General features: G+C 39.9%; 1 non-coding gene and 1 pseudogene across 1 annotated transcript; one reads left to right on the forward strand and one right to left on the reverse strand.

Annotated features, from left to right (window-relative positions):
• Positions 1 to 222: 222 nt before the first annotated feature.
• Positions 223 to 320, reverse strand: LOC149767945 (small nucleolar RNA R71; annotated as a pseudogene).
• A 12,018-nt stretch (positions 321 to 12,338) lies between these two features.
• On the forward strand, positions 12,339 to 12,447 carry LOC149767946 (small nucleolar RNA R71). The gene has a single exon (XR_016400077.1). It is a non-coding gene; the product is annotated as a small nucleolar RNA R71 (small nucleolar RNA).
• Positions 12,448 to 21,532: the final 9,085 nt, after the last annotated feature.

Here is a 21,532-nt window from a genome sequence, read left to right on the forward strand (position 1 = left end):
CCTTATCTTCACCTTAAGGATTTTGAGGAAATTAGCATCACATTTAGAGTGCCAAATGTATCGGAAGATGTCCTTAAATTGACCTTGTTTCCTTTTTCCTTAAAGGATAAAGCCAAAACATGGCTGAACTCCTTGAGACCTAGATCGCTAAGAACATGGCATGATATGCAAAGAGAATTCTTGAAAAAATTCTTTCCCGCACAAAGGACTAACTTTTTGAAAAGGCACATTAGTAATTTCCAACAAAAAGACCATGAAACATTTTATGAATGCTGGGAGAGATTTAAAGATTTGCTTCTCTCTTGTCCTCATCATGGGTTTGAAACATGGAGAACCATTAGTTTCTTTTACGAAGGATTGTCTCCACAGTTAAAATAATTTATAGAGACTATGTGCAATGGTCTATTTTTGGAAAAGCAACCCGATGAGGCATGGGACTATTTAGACTCTCTCGCAGAGACTGCACAATTATGGGATACAGGGGATAGAGTGAATAAACCTTTGCCTAAGCCTACTAGCATTCCACACGGGGGCCTTTACAATCTTAATACTCAGGATGATATTCAGGCTAAAATGGCAGCCCTTACTAGGAAGGTAGAGGAAATTGAACTTAGAAGGATTGAACCCGTCAAGACCGTAGAACATAACAGCGAGTGTTGTAGGATTTGTGAGATGCCTGGCCATCTCATCACTGATTGCCCCACAATACCCGCATTCAAGGAAGTCTTGCATAATCAGGCCAATGTTATGAATACCTATCAAAAATCTTTCAATAATCCTTTTTCGGGTACTTACAACCCTGGATGGAAGAACCATCCAAATTTTAGGTGGAGGAATGACCAATCTCAACAAGTATATAACCCAACTCCTCCACCTCCGCAACCTCATTATGCACACGCACCCCCTCAAAAATCCAGTCTCGAAGAAACTTTGCAATCTTTCATGCAAGGTCAAGCTAAAATTAATGATGAATTAAGAAATCAACTGACAATGCTGACCACTGCTTTAAGTGCTCAAGAGAAAGGTAAGCTACCAGCTCAACCACAACCTAATCCTCAAGTCTATGGCGGTAGCAATGCATCATCTTCAACTTTGCATAAAGAACAAGCGAAGAGTATAATAACTTTGCGAAGTGGAAAGATTATTGACCGACCAGTCCCAGAACAAACACAAGTCATACCTGATTCTGACCCTCCCAAGACAAAAGAAAAGGATAATGAAGAAACTGAAGCACCAACATCAACTGAAAAAATTAAATGTCCTTTTTCTGCACCATTTCCACAAAGATTAAAGCCCTTGCAAAAGCTTGAACCAAACTCTGAAATTCTTGAGCTTTTTAAGCAAGTAAAAATCAATGTACCTCTTCTTGATGCAATCAAACAAGTGCCTTCCTATGCAAAATTTTTGAAGGATTTGTGCACTGTCAAATGTCGATTAAATATCAAGAAGAAGGCATTTCTGGCTGAAAATGTGAGTGCAATTTTACAGCATAACATTCTCCCTAAATATAAGGATCCAGGTTGCCCAACTATCTCGTGCATCATTGGCAATTTTAGGATTGAGCGAGCGTTGCTAGATTTAGGAGCGAGTGTGAACTTGTTGCCATATACGGTATATGAGCAACTCGGTTTGGGTGAGTTGAAGCCAACAACTGTGACCTTACAATTAGCTGACAGGTCAGTGAAGGTCCCTAGAGGGATTATTGAAGATGTGTTGGTCCAAGTAGACAAGTTCTACTTTCCTGTTGACTTTATCGTACTGGACACACATCCGGCTTCCAATTCACCATCTCAGATTCCGGTCATCTTAGGACGTCCATTTCTTGCAACTTCTAATGCATTGATCAATTGTAGGAATGGTGTCATGAAGCTTTCTTTTGGCAATATGACCTTGGAGCTGAACGTCTTTAGTATAGGTAAACAACCTAGTGATCATGAAGAAAGTAAAGAAGTTGAATGGGTTGAAACCATTGCGGAAGAATATTTGTTAAAAGAAACATTTACTGAATTGGCCGACAATGGTTTGATAGATTGGTGTTCTGAAGGTACTGCTAATGATGTGGTCCCACCTGGTTTAGATAATTCGGATGTTATGATGGTCAATGGGTGGAGACCGCGAATAGAGGAATTTGAACAGTTGCCACCTCGAAAAACAAAGATAGTACCATCCCATGAACAAACACCTAAGCTCGAGTTGAAACCTTTACCGAAGGAACTCAAGTATGCCTTTCTTGGATCCGAGGACACATTTCCTATAATCATCTCATCTGATCTGGATCATGCCCAAGAAAGAAAATTACTTGGTGTTCTAAAGAATCATAAGGGAGCTTTAGGATGGTCTATTGCCGACTTGAAGGGGATTAGCCCTTTAATTTGCACGCACCGGATATATTTGGAGGACAATGCCAAAACCACAAGGCAAATGCAACGCAGGTTGAATCCTACGATGAGAGATGTGGTTAAAGCAGAAGTCCTCAAGTTGCTTGACGTGGGTATTATTTACCCAATTTTCGATAGCAAGTGGGTGAGTCCTACTCAAGTCGTGCCCAAGAAAGCAGGTCTGACGGTAGTCAAAAATGATCAGGGTGAACTAGTTCCAACTCGTGTTCCGACGAGTTGGCGCATGTGTGTTGACTACCGAAAATTGAATTTGGTCACTAGGAAAGATCACTTTCCCCTATTCTTCCTAGACCAAGTTTTGGAAAGAGTTGCAGGACACAAATTCTATTGTTTTCTCGATGGCTATTCCGGGTACTACCAAATCGAAATTTCACCTGAGGATCAAGAGAAGACTACCTTCACTTGTCCTTTTGGCACATTCGCTTTCCGTCGGATGCCATTCGGGTTGTGTAATGCACCTGCAACATTCCAAAGGTGTATGCTCAGCATTTTTGAAGAAATGAACGAGAAATTTTTAGAAGTGTTTATGGATGATTTCTCTGTTTTTGGCGATTCATTTGATGATTGCCTGTCACATTTACAAGCAGTCTTAGCTCGATGCATGGAAAAGAATTTGATACTGAATTGGGAGAAATGCCACTTCATGGTGCCAAAGGGAATTGTCCTAGGACATATTGTTTCATCGAAGGGCATGGAAGTTGATCGAGCTAAGATTGACCTAATCGCCAAGCTACCTGCACCCAAGACGGTTAGAGATGTTAGATCATTTTTGGGTCATGCTGGGTTTTATAGGAGGTTCATTAAGGACTTTAGTGTCATAGCTCGACCATTATGTAACCTCCTATCCCTTGATACACCGTTCAATTGGACCGAAACCTGTCAAGAGGCATTCAAAAAATTGAAGGCTATGCTTAGCACTGCACCCATCGTGCGACCACCTGATTGGTCATTACCTTTTGAGATCATGTGCGATGCTAGTGACTATGCGATAGGAGCTGTCCTAGGACAACGCAAGGATAATAAGCCATATGTCATCTACTATGCAAGCAAAACCTTAAATGATGCTCAAATGAATTACACCACCACCGAGAAGGAATTGCTTGCAGTAGTATTTGCATTAGACAAATTTCGCTCTTATATCCTTGGTGCTCCTATTATTATCTTCACGGATCATGCAGCGCTAAAATATTTACTGGATAAGAAAGAGGCCAAACCACGCTTAATACGATGGATACTTCTACTCCAAGAATTTGACATCACTATCAAAGATAAAAAGGGAGTAGAAAATGTAGTTGCTGACCATTTATCACGGCTAGTTTTTAATGATTCGGTGCCACAGTTGCCCATCAAGGACTCGTTCCCTGAAGAGCAATTATTTACACTTTCTACTATGCCATGGTATGCTGATATTGTAAACTTTCTTGTCACGAACCGAATGCCGGAGCATTGGGGATCGAATGATAAGAATAATTTCTTGCGTGAAGTAAGAAATTATTATTATGATGCTCCTTATTTGTTCAAGTATTGCAATGATCAAATCTTTAGAAGATGCATTCCGGAGCATGAGATACAAAGTGTACTCTCTTTTTGTCATGCCAGTGCTTGTGGAGGACACTTTGCATCTAAGAAAACGGCAGCTAAGGTGTTGCAATGTGGTTTTTATTGGCCTACACTATTTAAAGATGCCCACGAGTTCTGTAGGACATGTGACCCATGTCAACGTGTTGGAAGTCTAACTCGTAGGCAAATGATGCCTCTTCAGCCCATTACTGCTATTGAAATTTTTGACATGTGGGGCATCGATTTTATGGGCCCATTTCCACCATCTTTTGGATATGAGTATATTTTAGTTGGTGTTGAGTATGTGTCCAAATGGGTAGAAGCTGTTGCCTGTAGAACGAATGATCACAAACCTGTTTTGAAATTTCTGAAAGAAAATATTTTTTCACGATTTGGGATGCCCAAGGTTATAATTAGTGATGGGGGAAAACATTTCTGTAATAAACCTTTTGGGATTCTGTTACAAAAGTACGGTATCACCCATAGAATTGCAACCCCTTATCACCCGCAGACTAGTGGCCAAGTAGAGTTAGCCAATCGGGAGATTAAACGAATTTTAGAGAAAACGGTGAATCCATCACGCAAAGACTGGTCTTTAAAACTTTCTGACGCATTGTGGGCTTACCGTACTGCTTATAAAACTATTCTTGGTATGTCCCCGTATCGGCTAGTCTATGAAAAAGCATGTCATCTACCTGTTGAAATAGAGCATAAATCGTATTGGGCCATTAGAAAATTAAACTTTGAATTGTCAGATGCTGGTTTAGCTAGAAAATTACAACTTAATGAGTTGAATGAAATTCGTCGGGATGCATATGACAATGCTAGACTTTGTAAAGAACGAATGAAAATTAGGCATGATAAATCAATTCTAAGAAAATCTTTTGAACCTGCACAAAAAGTTCTTTGTTATGACTCTCGCTTACATCTGTTTCCTGGAAAGTTACGATCAAGATGGACAGGTCCTTTCATTGTAAAAACTGTTTTTCCACACGGGGCAATTGAAATTGAGAATCCACAGGATGGCAAAATTTTTAAGGTTAATGGACATAGACTAAAACCTTTTTTTGAGAATTTTGCAGATGAAGAGGACTCCTTTTCCTTGGGGGAGCCTTCTTACGACTGAGCATGACGACCAAGGTATGTGTATATTAGTTAGAATTCAATTTTTTCTTTTTTTTCTTCTTATTTTGTAGGTCTTCTTTTCTGGCAATCAACAACTCAAGGTATTCTTCTTCTCTCTATTATTTTCTCTATTGTCTCTCGTATATAGTTTTCTTGCATTTTTTTACATTGAGGACAATGCAATGTTTAAGTTGGGGGGAGGGAAATATTTTGATCAAAATAATAATAATAATAATAATAATAATGCACGTGTATTTTCATATTAAGCTTGTGCAACTATTAAGGCAAGGAACACATGCATACTATGACTGATCAGAGACCTATTATTAGATCCCCACACATGTACTTAATGACAATAGGAAGGCCTCAGGAGTTCATATTTATTAACTGCATTTTTGTTAGCTTTATCCGTAAAAGAAGTATGAGTATCCTTGTTCGTACCATAAGGTTCATGATTTGGTTTTCACATAAAGATAGAGGTTGAATATCCCGACTAGATTACTTAGGTGCCTTATGATCCGACCTTGGTTGACCTATAGTCACGATGCAGTCACATATATAATAAAAATATTTATATGGTTCAGTCTACCATCTCTTTTCTTGCATAATTATTATTCAAAAAAAAAATAAATAAATAAATAAATACTTATGATGACAAGTCTGGCCTCGTGGCGTAGTCTGGTTCGAGTAATTAAGTCCGAGGGGTGTTTCACCTAATGTCTTGAGCCAATTGGATCGGGGGTCATTGACTGAAAGCTCGCTACATGGACCTTACTAGAGCCTAATGGGGTTGGATCGCTGTAGTCGTCATGGGTATTGAATAATAATAATAATAATAATAAAATGAAATAACAATAAGCATGAATGAGTTGGTTAGGCTGAACCTAGTGACATGTGGTAATGGCTGGTTTGACTCCATTGTATTGGACCTCTGTGTACCCGGGTTGTTTAGTTGAGATTGATAGCTCTTTCTTTACATGCGAACCATTCTTGACAAATTTAGACAACATGTGATATTCTGAAAATTTGATGGATCAGGTTCTAATAAATTGTAGAAAATACTTTTGAACTTGAGTAGTGCACCTAAAACTCAGGCGGTGCCCTGTTGTGGTGGAGGTATTAGTACTCTGAGAAAGTCATGCGATTTGATGCACACTACACTTTTATATTTCCTTGCTTTGACAGTTACCATGCTTGAAAATATATATCAATTAATTACATGTGTATTAGCTTAGGATTTATTTCATATTTTTATTAGAATCTCATGTCATATAATTCATGATGTTTGTGGGTAACATCCCTGAAAACCCTCACGAGACAACACTCGTCCACTAGGGTAACCTAGGGGTTTAACGGCTTGTTGCACGTGCTAAGTGCAATCGTGATTCCTACGAAAGTGAGTGCTTATCTTAATTTTATGCAATCGTTAATTGCTAGAGACTAGCAATAAGCTAGTTGGGGGGTGTGATGAGAGCACAAAAGTGCGATCTAAGTACCAATTAACTTAGCCTAATGCTAGCAAAATAATGATAAATAATAGGTGTTAACATTTACATGATTAAATATTTTATGCTTAGCACTTATTATAATTTTTATCATTATATAAATTCATCTCTTCCCAGCTGCAGAGCAGAGCCAGATTCAGCCGTTCATAAGCACTTCAGCATCCTTGCCGTGTCCGTGAGCCACATCAGCCCTCTCAAGACTCGTCCGCGTCTCAGGATCCGTGATCAAATCATGCCGCGATCAGCCTTTCTCCCAACTCTTGGAACCTGCGATCAAGTGTTTCTCTCGTGCGTCCACGAAGCATCCAGCACCCCGTGTCCGTGTAACCTTCCAACGCATCATCTAAATCCCAGCGTGCGACCCCTCATCCCGATTCTCAGCTTCCTTCACGCGTCCAGAGATCCCGCGGCCAGCCGGGATGCATACTTCCAACGACCACCCAATCATCCCGCGTTCGTGCAACCCCCGAGATCTCGGCTTCCGTCTTCCTCGCAGTCCACGCATCCCAGCTCCTCTCGAATCTCCAACGATCCAGCTTCTCCCAGTTCACAGCGCTTCCCAGCATGCCACGTTCGTGAACCAGCTCCCCCGAGTTCCCAGCAACCGTGATCCCAGCTCCAAACCTCCTTCCGATCCCGAGCATCTCCATTCCAGCGTCACAGCAAGATCACACGCTCCCGGATCTTTCTCCCCACCAGCGCATCATTCGAGTCCGCGATTCCAGCGGGGAAGAGATCGCGATCCATCCACGATCGGATCCTCCAGGCCACTGCAGCCTCCCGGATTTGCAATCATCCGAGTCCCAGTCAGGTTTCCGCATCCGATTCTCCCGCATCCACAGCCTCATCCAGCCGACGTGTCTCCACCGCGTGCGAATCTCTCGCGTCCCCTTCCAAATCCCAGCCGTCCGCGCCTATTCCCGTGCAAGCTGGAGGGTTCTCACGGGATATATGAGTCTCTCTCAACGGGGGAAGAAGGAAGCTCTCGGGTTCAAAGAAAAACAAAGGAGAGATCATCTTCATTCGGTGAAAACAGAGCCTCAGTCCCCATTCAAAAGAAAAAAAAAAAAAAGGGGAAACAGAGCATGCTCTGTTTCCAAAAAGAATAGAAAAAAAGAAAAGAAAAAAAAAGGGAGTTTTCTTTTATGATTATGGAGGGCTGATTTCTTAGGGAGGGAGATGGAGGAACCTTTGATGTATTGCTCTTTGAAGTAAACTCTAAACTTTTGCCTTGAATAAATTATATTTACTGATATGTTTTTGATCCATGCATAGTTATTTCGTAGATAACTCTTTAATGGATTATGATTATTGATATATGGATTGCTTTAGTATTTGATTCGTCGTAGACGTAGAAAGCATGACGAATGCTTAGAAATTGAGTTCATATGTGCATGAAACATATACCATGATTAGATCTATCTTACCATTCATTTTTAATCAAGAACCATAGAGTTTATTTCTTGGATGCAATATCGTCAAGGGGGATTCCAGATCCCTACCATCTTTATTTTACTAAACTTTGTTTATTGCTATATTGTTCTCCGATTTTAATTTCTGAAAATCAAAACATAATTTTAATCCACAAATTTATTGAATTAATTAATCTAAAATTATATTAAATAATCTCATATATATTTCGTTCCCTGAGGATTCGACCTCGGACTCCCGAGAATTTACTACTTGTGCGATTCTCCTGCACTTGGGAGAACAATTTTATTTTTGCATCACCCGACTTCTTAGGAACGACTTGAGTAGGGCTTTCCCACTTGCTGTCGGAAATTGGGTAAATAATACCCACATCAAGCAACTTGAGGACTTCCGTCTTAACCACATCCCTCATTGTAGGATTCAACCTGCGTTGCATTTGCCTTGTGATTTTGGCATTGTCCTCCAAGTATATCCGGTGCGTGCAAATTAAAGGGCTAATCCCCTTCAAGTCGGCAATAGACCACCCTAAAGCTCCTTTATGATTCTTTAGAACACCAAGTAATTTTCTTTCTTGGTTATGATCAAGTTCAGACGAGATGATTACAGGAAAAGTGTCATTGAGTCCAAGAAATGCATACTTAAGTTCCTTTGGTAAGGGTTTCAATTCGAGCTTGGGTGCTTGCTCATGGGATGGTACTATTTTCTCCTCTTGAGGTGACAACCATTCAAATTTTTCTACTTTTGGTCTCCACCCATTGATCATCATGGCGTTCGAAAAATTCATACTAGGTTTGACCAACAAATCATCTTCATCGGTGCCATTAGAACACCAATCAATTAAACCATCGCCGGATGGATCGTCAAATGCTTCAGCTAACAAATATTCCTCCGTGATGGTTTCAATCCAATCAACCTCCTTATTCTCTTCGTGATCATTGGGTTGCTTGCAAACATTAAAAATGTTTAGTTCTAAGGTCATGTTACCAAAAAAAATCTTCATGACGCCATTTTTACAATTAATCAATGCTTTAGAAGTTGCAAGGAATGGACGTCCTAAAATGACTGGAATCTGAGACTGTGAGTTCGAAGCCGGATGTGTGTCTAATACGATAAAATCGAGAGAAAAGTAGAACTTGTCTACTTGGACCAATACATCCTCGATAATCCTCCTCAAAATTTTAACTGACCTGTCAGCTAATTGCAAAGTGACGGAGGTTGACTTCAACTCACCTAAACCAAGTTGTTCATATACAGAATATGGCAACAAATTCACACTCGCTGGTGCAAAAATAAAATTGTTCTCCCAAGTGCAGGAGATTCGCACAAGTAGTATAACTCGGAAGTCCAAGGTCGATTCCTCAGGGAGCGATCTATGGATTATTAGCGTAATCTCAGATTAATTAATTCAGTTAATTTGTTGATTAAGATGATGTTTTGCAAATAGAAAACAAATCAGTACACAGAGAATTAAAGTATGGATAGATTAAGATGGAGTAGGGATCTAGAATCCCTTTTGATAATTTTGCATTCAAGAAATAAATTCTTCGATTCTTGATTAAAGATATAAATGTAGGATAGATCAAAGCATGGGATATATTTTAGGGACATATGAACTCTATTTCTAAGCACTTATCGTGCCTATTACATCAACGACAAATCAAATACTAAAGCGGTCCACATGTCGATCAACATAAACCATTAAAGAACTATCTACAAAATAATTATGCAAGAATCCATAATATATTGGAAATATAAATCTATAAGAATTAAAGGTTTAGAATTTACTTCAAAGATAGCAATACATCAAGGGTTCCTCCATCACCCTTCACCTAAAGGATTAGCCAGCCATCAACATGAAAGACTCTCCCCTGTTACTCCTCTCTCTATTTTTTTTTTCTTCTTTTTCTTTTCGGAAACAGGGCATCCCCTGTTTCCTTCTTCTCTTTTCCTTCAACCGCAGCAGCCGACTCCTCTATTCTTCCTTTTTTGTGTGGGAACCGGAACAACCCCCCCTCTCAGCCGACTACCTCTTATAATCAACTCTCTCCCTCCATGGATCTTCGGAATGCACTGGAGATCAATGCATTAGAGGCAAACGGCTGGATCTTGGGCGCGTGAGGCTGAAGCATTGGAGCTAATCTCGGCCGGATCCGGCGCTGAGAACGGCCGTGATGGAGGAGGCGGACGGCTGGGCGGTGATCTTGGAACGGGGGAATTTGTCCGTGGGTGGAAACCGATCCGTGAGGCTCGGGATGCATGCGGCTGAGTTGCTTGATCCGGAAGCTGAAGATTTGATTGCAGAGAAGAGCTGGGAGCAAACGGAAGAAGAGGATGGCACGGGATGCTTCACGGGCTGCCGGGACGCTTCACGGACAGCCGGGAGTGATCGCGGGCGGATCAGGAGGCTGGAAATGTGGAGCGGATGCGGAGGGATGGCTGGGCGATCATGAATCCGGAAGACGCGCGGATGGATCGCGATCTCTTCCGGATTGCTGCTGGGAAGCTTCTGGGACGTGTGAGCTGATCACGGCTGGATGTTGCTTGATCCGGAGGAGCTGGGACGTTGGAACGGAGGAGGCACGATCGTTGGAATGGAGGAGAAAGCTGGGCATTGATCACGGGACCTACGGGAGGAGTGGACGGCTGAGAATCAAGAAGCTGGGATGCTCGCGATCGCGGGAGAATTGGACGTTGGTTCGTGGACGTCGTGACTCACTTGCGGGAGGATGGGTTGCACGCGGGTTCCATCGGAATGAGATGCACGGGCTACTGGGAATCGGTTGCAGTGAACTGAACAGCTGAACTTAGCCTCCTTCTAGTGTGCAACTGGGGTTGACCCATACGGTTGGCTAGTCATCCGCGGAGATGCATCTTTTTGGACCCGATGCGCATTTTTGTTTTGATTTACGATCATCTGCACCCCACAAAAATATAATATTAATACAATACTTTTATTATTATTTATTAGCAATAATATTAATTTAAGTAATGTGTAAATCGCACTTTTGTGCTCTTATCACTCGCCCCTAAATCTAACAATGCTCGCTCTATCCTAAAGTTGCCTATGATGCATGAGATGGTTGGGCAACCTGGATCCTTAAATTTAGGGAGAATGTTGTGCTGCAAAATAGCACTCACATTTTCAGTTAAAAATGCCTTCTTCTTAACATGTAATCGGCGCTTGACAGTACACAAGTCCTTCAAAAATTTGGCATATGAGGGTACTTGTTTGATTGCATCAAGAAGAGGTATGTTGATCTTTACTTTCTTAAAAAGCTCAAGAATTTCAGAATTAGGTTCGAGCTTTTGCAATGGCTTTAACCGTTGTGGAAAAGGTGGAGGAAAAGGACATTCAACTTTCTCGGTAGAAGTTGGGACCTCAACTTCTTCTTTGTCCCTTTCATCGGCTTTGGGAGCATCAGAATTAGAAGTGACCTGCGGTCTCAATGGGACGGTCTGATTAATGACTTTTCCATTACGCAAAGTCATGATGCTCTTTGCATGTTCTGTATGCGAACTAGAAGGAGCCATATTATTACTACCGTGCACTTGTGGGTTAGGTTGGGGTTGAGCTGGAAGCTTACCCTTCTCTTGGGTACTTAGGACGGTAGTCAACATTGACAATTGGTTCCTTATGTCTTCAAAATTTCGAGTATTTTGAGCATTGATATTAGCTTGACCTTGTAGAAAAGTTTGTATAGATTGCAAGGTATCCTCGATATTCGGCTTTTGGGAGGGTAGTGATGCAAAAGTAGGATGTGCAGGTGGAGGAGCTGAATGGTATGACTGTTGAGGATGATCATTTCTCCACCTAAAATTTGAATGATTCTTCCAACCAGGGTTATAGGTATTCGAGTATGGATTGTTATAAGGCTTTTGGTAGGAGTTCATAGCATTTGCTTGATCGTGCAAGACTTCTTTGAATGCCGGTATGGTGGGGCAATCTGTAGTGGTATGACCCGACATATCACAGATACCACAACACTCATTTCTAAGCTCTATAGTCTTGACAGGCTCAACCTTCCTAAGCTTAATTTCTTCTACTTTCCTAGTGAGGGCTGCCATTTTAGCATGAAGATCATCCTCTGTTCTGAGGTTGTAAAGGCCTTCCTGTACAGAGCTAGTAGGCTTAGGTAAAGACTTATTGTTTCTATCCCCGTTATTCCAAAGTTGGGCAGTCTCAGCAAGGGAATCCAAATACTCCCATGCCTCATCAGGTTGTTTTTCTAAGAATCTACCATTGCACATGGTCTCTACAAACTGTTTCAACCGTGGAGATAGACCTTCATAAAAGAAGATAATAGTTCTCCAAGTTTCAAACCCATGATGAGGGCATGAGAGAAGAAGGTCTTTAAATCTTTCCCAACATTCATAAAATGTTTCATTATCTTTTTGTTGGAAATTGCTGATATGTCTTTTCAAAAAGTTGGTCCTTTGTGTGGAAAAGAATTTTTTTAAAAATTCTCTCTGCATATCTTGCCAAGTTCTTATTGATCTAGGTCGCAAGGAGTTTAGCCATGTTTTGGCCTTATCCTTTAGAGAGAAAGGGAATAATGTCAGCTTGAGGACATCCTCGGTGACGTTTGGCACTCTAAATGTAATGCTCAATTCTTCAAAATCCTTTAAATGAAGATACGGACTTTCGGACTCTAACCCGTGAAACTTAGGCAGCAATTGAATTACCCCTGGTTTGATGTCAAAATGTCCTACATTATCAGAAAAAATTATGCATGAAGGCTGACTAGTCCTAGCCGGTTGTAGGTATTGTCTTAGAGTCATAACATGGGGTTCTCGTTCTCGATTGTGGTGACTCTCCGCATCTTCATTTAAATCAGCCATCTCACAAGGTGTGAGATACTGCGAAGGAATTTCAGGGATGTGTCCTAAGGGATGATCTAAAGTTGTACGACTTAATCGACCGGTGTCGTCCCTATTCCACTTTAGCATGCAAAAAAATTTTCTCTTTTTTTTTTCAATATAAGTATAAGTACCTCCTAAAGATACCCTAATACGAAGATCTATTCACAATCAAACATGCAACAAAACATTACACCTCAATTCCTAATGTTTTTCTTAGATTCTAGACAGCTCCTAACTGGTTTGAAGAGGACACCTAAGCCTCCAATCCGGTCTAGTAACCTAGTCGACCAGGTAAGCTCCCAGGTAAGTGGAGGGGTCACGATGCGTTTAGCAAGGGTCCCATCTAAAACCCACTTTTCTCGAACAGAGACTGTCTTCCTTAGAGGGACAAAGCTTGCCTAGACATCGACTAGGCCATAGAGCGAAATTGGTGCAACTTTCGGTGGTCTTCGTCCTATTGAGCTCGAATATCCTTAGGGGCCAACGTCTAGTTGATTTTAGTTAAGCTTAGGATATTTATGCACTGGGGTGATTTTTGGGTTAAGGACGAGTGATGAAATTCCGATCTTATCTTTTTTAATGGGTTCAGCCCTTAGAGTATTTTATGCTGATGCCTTATACTATATGCAGCAATCAAGAGATTTTTTTCTTTAATGTTTTATGACATGACATTAAATTTTATTGAATAGTTGATCAAGCAAATTATTTATTTATTTTTTAAATTTTATGAGTTGAAGTTTGAAATTTGAATTCTGAATTCTGAAATTTAAAATTTGAAATTTTAGGTTTTCCTCTCTTTTTTTCTTCAATTTTCAATTAGCAATAAGGGTTAATGAGATATAATAACAATAAAATTCTGATTCTAAAAAAAAATTAAATGCAGAGAATTCAAAACAGAAATCAGCAAGATTTTATATTAATCTAATGGTCTTAAAAGTTTCAGAATGTCAATCAGATCGTTCAGATTATCGAACAATGTGTCTTGCACTAGCTGACCAAATTTGAGTCCAATCAAACGGCTAATTTCTATGATATCAGAGTTTGATGCAAACTATGCAGGGAATTAAAAATAGTAGTAAAGATTTAATTTTTTTTTTCAAAAAAAAATACTAACTTACTAAGGTAAAAATTAAATCTAAAATTATACTAATAACTCAGCCGATCCCCGGCAACGGCGCCAAAAAACTTGGTGCTTTCGAAAAATTGCTCTCCCAAGTGCAGGAGAATCGTACAAGTAATATAACTCGGGAGTCCGAGGTCGATTCCTCAGGAAACGATCTATAGATTATTAGCGTAATTTTTAGATGTAATTTTCAGTTGATTTTCAAAAGTTAAAAGCAGAGGATAAATAGATAATTAAACAAAGTTCAAGAATATAGAGAAGGCTAGGGATCTGGATTCCTCCTTGACAATGTTATTTTCAACAATTAATTTTTTGCATTTCTTGATTAAAGATTAATTAGATAGAATAGTTCTAAACATGGAATATATAATTTGAAAACATGAATTCAACATTCAAGTATTTATCGTGCCGGTTACGTCTACGACAAATCAAAAATCGAAACAATCCATGCATCAATAAATATAAACCATGCAAGATCTATCTAACAAATAAGTATGCAAGAACCAAGAGCATATAATAGATGTAAATCAAAGAGAATAATCGTTCAGAATTTACTTGAAGAAAGCAAACTGTCAAGGGTTCTTCCATCACCCTTGACCAAAGGTATTAGCCTCCCATTACAATAGCAGCCTCCTCTTTTATATTTTTCTTTTCTCTTTTTCCCGGAAACAGGGCATACCCTGTTTCCTTTCTTTCTTCCCTTCTCTCTTTTGAAAACAGTCACCTTCTCTCCTCTGTTTTTGTGTGGGAACCAGAGCCGCCCCTCTCATCATCAGCCGAGGGAAATATATAGATAGCATTTGATCCCCCCTTTGCACGCGATGGAGATCGACGGAAGGGCTGCATCTCGGGCGATGATCTCAGGATGCTGGAATCGATTGAAGAAGAAGGTTGATGCGGAGTATCCTAGGTGGTAATCGCGGACGGCTTGGCACGCTTCACGGACTGCCGGGACGCTTCACGGACGCTGGGATGGCTCGCGATCGTGGGAGCTGGAGCGCGGACGAGTGAATCGCGAGGGAATTGGACTCGGACGGGAGCTAGTAGCAGGGCCTTGGACGTGGAGAGGCTCACAAACGGCTGGGAGGAACTGATGCTGGCTCACGGACGCAGAGAGGGTGCTGTACACTTGCCGCAGATGCGGGAGGTCCGGACGTTGATCACGGGAGAGGTGATCGCGGGATGAGCGGACGAACGGGATGAATGGGGCTGGGAGGTAATCGCGGCTGGATCCAGCACTGAGAATGGACGCGATGGAGAGACTCCTGGAAGGCAGAAGCGTGGATGCACGGATGGAAGGAGATCACCACGGACAGCTGGGTGTTGGGCTCGGGATGCTGAGTGGAAGCTCACGAACGGCTGGGGAATGCTGACGATGCATGTGAGATGCGTGGGATTCTGATTATGTGGTCCGATTGAGAAGGATCAGGATCTCTTCCACGCGGGCGGACGCGGGGGATTGGACTTAGACAGCTGCATCGTGATCTTCTTCAAATGGCCGCACGGGATGAGACGAGAAGGAAGCTGGACATGCTGCTGATCTCTTTCTTTATTTTGAATTCCAATGCACTTAAGGGACTGTGACAAGTAGACAAGTGTTGCTCGGGTGCAAGTGTGTTTGACCAGGTTCAATTCTGCTCCAGTGTAATCAGGCTTGAAGTCATGCCTTATCCCAAACTATACAAAATACGCATTTAAACTCTTGATTTACAATAACCTGTGCACCACAAAAATATAATATTAATGCAACACTTTTATTATTATTTATTAGCAATAATATTAATTTAAGTGATGTGTAAATCGCACTTTTGTGTTCTCATCAACTATCCTACCAGATATGTGCTATTGCGTGGTCTTTAAAGTTGACTATCATTAAGTCAGACCCACCATATATTCCGCAGAAATAAAGCCGTCATTGGGTCCTCACCTAACAGTTATTGGAGCCCAACCCCATCTTTACCCTCACTACATCTCATGTCAATAGAGAGGTCCAGTCCCCAAATGCAACTTGCCTACTGTATCCAGCCGAGACAAATCAACGCCAGAAAGATCTTAGCAGCTCTACTATGGTGGAAGACCTCTAGACTTAATATTAGATAATCTAGTCTTAGTGATTCCAACTTTGAGCTCTTCATAGGTGGTAATCGATTAATTGGCCAGGTAAGCAGGTGGGAGGCTCTCCTTACTCAGAGAGTAAGGTCCTAATTAAGTAACCACCTTTAATGCTTTCCTAGACACCAATTAGATCAATTAATCAAATATGGCTAGCTCAATGTATCACTCACTCTCGACTGATTGAGGAGGTTTTAGGTCTCGATTAGGGTTTACATCTTATGTAAATATGAAACTCCTTTCATATGTTATGCGTTTACATCTTATGTAAATGACATATTTGTTTAGGTTTACACCCTATGTAAATATAAAATCCTTTCATATATTATGTGTTTACATTTTATGTAAATGACATATTAGTTTAGGTTTATATCTTATGTAAATGACCTAACCTATTTGGGTTTTATTTACATTCCATGTAAAAATTGCTTAACATTTATATATATACATCTCATGCATATACAATTTCCTTTTAAGCATTGGTCTAAACAATATTATCCTTTAATTATCATGAATCCATGATTTGATCATATCTTATTCATCTCATGCATATATAATTTTCCTTTTAAGCATAGGCATAAACAGAAAAATATATTTTTATGATCATGAATCCATGATTGATTCTTATCACATGCATCTCATGCATACAATTTCAGATCTGATAATTTTAATTTTAATCATGCTACCAATTGAATCTCTGATCATGCAAGACATGATTTTTAATTGTTTCAATCTTATTGTAATTTAAAATCTACATGCAAGATCATAAGAATGAAAATCAGCATGCTGAAATATCTAAAAACTGAAATTTCAGCATGCAGAAAATTTCAGCAAGCATGAATATTAAAATTCAGATCTAATTTAATCCTAATCAAGCCTCTCAATTTTAATCTTAATCCCTTAAACGTGGCTCTGTTACCATTATCGGGTTATACCCGCACGCGTTGCGACGATTGCAGCGGAAAGACACGCGCGGGGTTGTTCATCTCATGAACATCCCTAGGAACGTAGATTTCAAAAAAATTTAGAGTTCTCTAACTCAGAAGATTATAAAATCTAAAGGATAGATTAAAATTAATAAATTAATTAATTTTCAGATCTACAAAAATAATTGTAAAGATTAAATTTTTATCTTTGAGCGGGTAGATGATCACCGCAAACTGATGATCGTGGATTTGTATTAAGGCTCGCTTGAAGCTGCACACGTTCCACACGAAGATCTTGCTCGATCAAGGTCATAATCTCACCGGGGTGCTATCTCCCTTGCAGAGATCTCTTTTGATGGTTGGAACTCCTCTAAGCAATCAACTCTTGATTGCTTCCAAGAGGAGAAAGAAGTAGAAGGAAGAAACACTTTCTTTTCTTTTCTTTACCATGGATGAAGGAGGGAAGAGAGAAACACCTTTCTCTCTTTGTTTTCTTCCATGCATCTGATGAAGAGGAGGAAGAATAAGACATCCTTGCTGCCCCTCTTTTGCCTTGCGGATGGAAGAAGGAAGAGAGGGAGAGATGGAGGCCGCACGCCTAAAAGGAACCACCAAGAATAATCCCAAGGGGGGCTGCCCCCCTTTTTATTCTTTTTCTTTGAAGCCCTAGGCGTGGACTCCTCCTAGAAGTTAGGAGGAGCCGCACCATAGTTTGGCCAAAATGGGTCTCGCATCCCGGGCATCCGGGACACGAGTCCCGTCCATCTGGGATGCGGATCCCGGGAGCATCCGAGGAAGGAAGGGGCAAGAGCCCCTCCCATCTAATCCTAATCAAATTAGGATTTAGGTGGTCCTTGGTTCATTGAATCCTAATCTAATTAGGAATCAATTAGTCTTCCTATTTGATTCACATGAATCCTAATCTAATTAGGAGTCATCTTTATCCATTTGACCAAAATTAATTAGAACTCTAGGAAGCTTAATCCAATTAGGACTCATATAATTTTAGTCCTAATCCAATTAGGACTTTAGGAATCCTACTCCAAGTAGGACTCTAATTTAATTTGAAGTCCTAATCTAATTAGAACTCTAGGAGTCCTACTTCAAGTAGGACTCTTGAACCTTATCAAATAAGATCGAGCCCAATTAATTAAGTCCAACTGATTCAATCAAATTGCAATCCAATTGCAATTAATTCCTTCTTCAACTCACTAACTCTTAGTGGGTTAAACCAATTATCAATCAAATTGATAATTACAAACTATTGTGATTCCAAATCACAATCCAACCATTAGATCAATCAGATCCTCTATTATGTGTGACCCCATAGGTTCTATTCTATCTGGTAGTGAGATATATTGTGATCCCTATCACAATATCATTGAAACTCCTTTCAACGGGTTGGAACAATTCCAACTCTTCTCATTCGAGTTCACTGATCACCAAGTGAATGCCTTTGAGTCTCACCATCCACCAGTGACACCTAGTAGCATGTAGTGGCAACCCAGCAGAATGGAATGATGAACCTCTAGGTGCAGTTAGCGTATGATACAGTCCCTCTATCATGAATTCCGACAGGATAGATGTTATGGATAACTCGTCAAACCCCATCATCTGTCATATGTAAAATTTATTCGACTCCAGCTCGAGATTGGAAAACTCTTTTTCCAAAAACTACCTTGGCCAAGAATTTACGAACTCAGTCTCATAAATCATATAGGATCTCTCCTAATCTATCAAGATCGATAGATTCCATCTAGATGCACCCCTACTCCTACAATGAACCTACTGCAGCAAATCTACACCACAAGGACCCAAATGGATATGGCCCATGTCTATGTGCTCGTCAAACTACAGCAACTTCACTGTGAATAGCCGAGGCATCGCAGGTCGAAGGATCAGTCATACAACTACAGCATCAAGTAAGTCACTGACGAGCAGATAGACATCCAAGTAACTACTTGCTTTGGTCACGCTCAGTACCCTTGTTCTCTAACAAGCACTTGCACAATCACTCCAGTATCCCCACACTGTGGACTCAAGACTCATCCATCTGACTAAGTGATCTGTGCACTAATCTCAGCGGATCGATCACCGTCCCTCGTGATGGATCCATCGATCAGGAGCAATTCAGGAATTAATCACTAATGACACATGCCTCAAATTCTCAACTCTTGAGAATATGCGTCATAATCTTATTAATTCGTTAAACGATTCATGGACACATAAGAGCATGAATGAAAAGAAAGCCCATCCTAATAAATTCATTATTAGGTCAAGTATAAATTTATGTCCCAGAACAAAATAATGCGTCAACCAAATTGGCTTCTAGGGCATATTCTAACATGTTCTACACCTGCAGAATTTTTGAAGATGAGATCTTCAAATCTAAAACTTTTGATTTTTGTTTCAGTTTTATAAATTTTAATCAACCCTTCTCATATCCTAATCTTTCCTTACTAATGAGTTCAAAGATCTTCTGGATTTGGATCCAGAAAAATTTTTGAATTCTACGATCCGAGGCGCGTTCATACGATGAACGACGTTCTGTTCGAATTCCACTGCGAACGTCGCATCGAACAGGGCGTAACTCATCATTCTTCTGGTCATTGCCTCGCTAAATGGTCACTTATTTGTCAGCCTAAAATATTAAGGGTTAGGAATTATTGACCTTTAAATTTTCAATCAAGCACTTCTGCTAAAATGGTAGTGGAATCTTTTTTGAGAGCCCAAAAAAATATGGTGAAATCTGATTTCAAAATCTACTATATGTGTAGACCACCAACTCTCACATCTTCAAGTCTCCTTCGATTTACCTCTCCCTTTTGGAAATGTATCCTCAAAATCCTTCATCTCTTTCATCTGTGCAGTACACCTATAGTTGCTAACGAGAAGATTAATCTTACTTTAGTGAACATGGCTAAATGAGGATGGCAAGGTGTAAGAACCTAGGACCTTGCCCAAAAAAGCTGGCCATAAGGTATTATTTGGGTTCATTAACTCTGCATAGCCACCCAATATCTACTAAGCAAATAAACAATATGAGACTAAACACATGCCCGCACGGGTCCTCACATACTCTCCTCATTTAAGCCCTGACGTCCTCATCAGACTAACAGTCCAAATTCATTCAAATTTAATCACAAGAACTACGATCGGCCCGTGGTCAGCCTTCATCAACTCATGCTGCATTGTCTCTTAACCCACATAGCTTATAGGCCGAGTTTGTTTTGATACCATTTGTAACAACCCAGGACCTCATCCAAAATGGCTTGTTAGAAGATATTATTTAGGTTCATTAATTTTGTATAAGTATCTAAGATCTATTCAGTGAATAACTAATGTGGGACTAAACACACGCCTGCACGGGTCCTCGTACAAGGCTTGCGCACCTATCCTCTTTATTTGCTACATCATAAAATAAGAGATCACCTCCTACTTTCGTGTAATTCCTCCAGATCGTTTGGAACCAACAACTACAAAACATTGATCTTCCTCTGATTCCAAAAGAGCTTTGGGGAGCATGGCGGTCATTGCTACATAATCAAAATCATGTGACAGGTAACTACGCTTTGTTATCCATAGAGATTAACTTGGTGCACGTGGAACGAAAGCAACAATAGAGTATTCAGATTTCAAGCCAACTTCCCTTGCTTGGTTGTTCATCAAATGGCCTTCTTTTTGTCATGGATTGTTTCAACCTGATGCTAAGCCATCCATTTGGTTTATAGAAGATTTGCCCACTAGATGCCAGTGGTAGTTGGCACTAAAACCAAAGATCAAGATTAAACAAATGCAAGAAAGTCCAGAAAATTGGTCTATCGATCTTCAAAATTAATGATAGACTATCCAAATTCAAGATCTAAACTATATAAAAGACTTAAAAATCTAAATTCATTATTTTAGCTGTCTCCAATCTATGTATCAAGTTGGTACTAAAATGAACAGTATTAGTTATACCTGCAAAGTACATGAAAAGGCATGCAGATTAAATATTTACTTAAGGGATCATGATCTACACATCTTGGATATGAATATTAAGTTCACCAGATTTGATGATGTGATCAAGATCAAAACTATATAAAAGACCTAGAAATCTAAATTCATTATTTTGGTTATCTCCAACCTATATTGCATCAAATTGGTACTAAAATAAACAATATCAATTGTACCTGTAAACTACATGATAAGGCATATAGATTACATATTTACTTAATAAATCATGATCTACACATCTTAGAATATGAATAGATTTAAGTTCATAGAATACTTACATTTTCAATATTATATAAAAGATAGATAGAAAGGTGAGCTAGTAGCCCAGTAAGTTACATTGGCATTGCTAGGGCATCAAGTATATAATATTGAAAAAGTAAGTTCAAATAAACACATATATCATTATCATTTGTAAAGAAAGTAAAGTTTGAAATTTTAAAAGGAACTTAACAAATGACATACAGGTGTATATATCAACGAAATGATTCACTTTTT

This window comes from Phoenix dactylifera, chromosome 3 (assembly GCF_051530095.1).
Source record: "Phoenix dactylifera cultivar Ajwa chromosome 3, Ajwa_hap1_PhDact_Kaust_v1.1, whole genome shotgun sequence".
Lineage (NCBI taxonomy): Eukaryota > Viridiplantae > Streptophyta > Magnoliopsida > Arecales > Arecaceae > Phoenix > Phoenix dactylifera.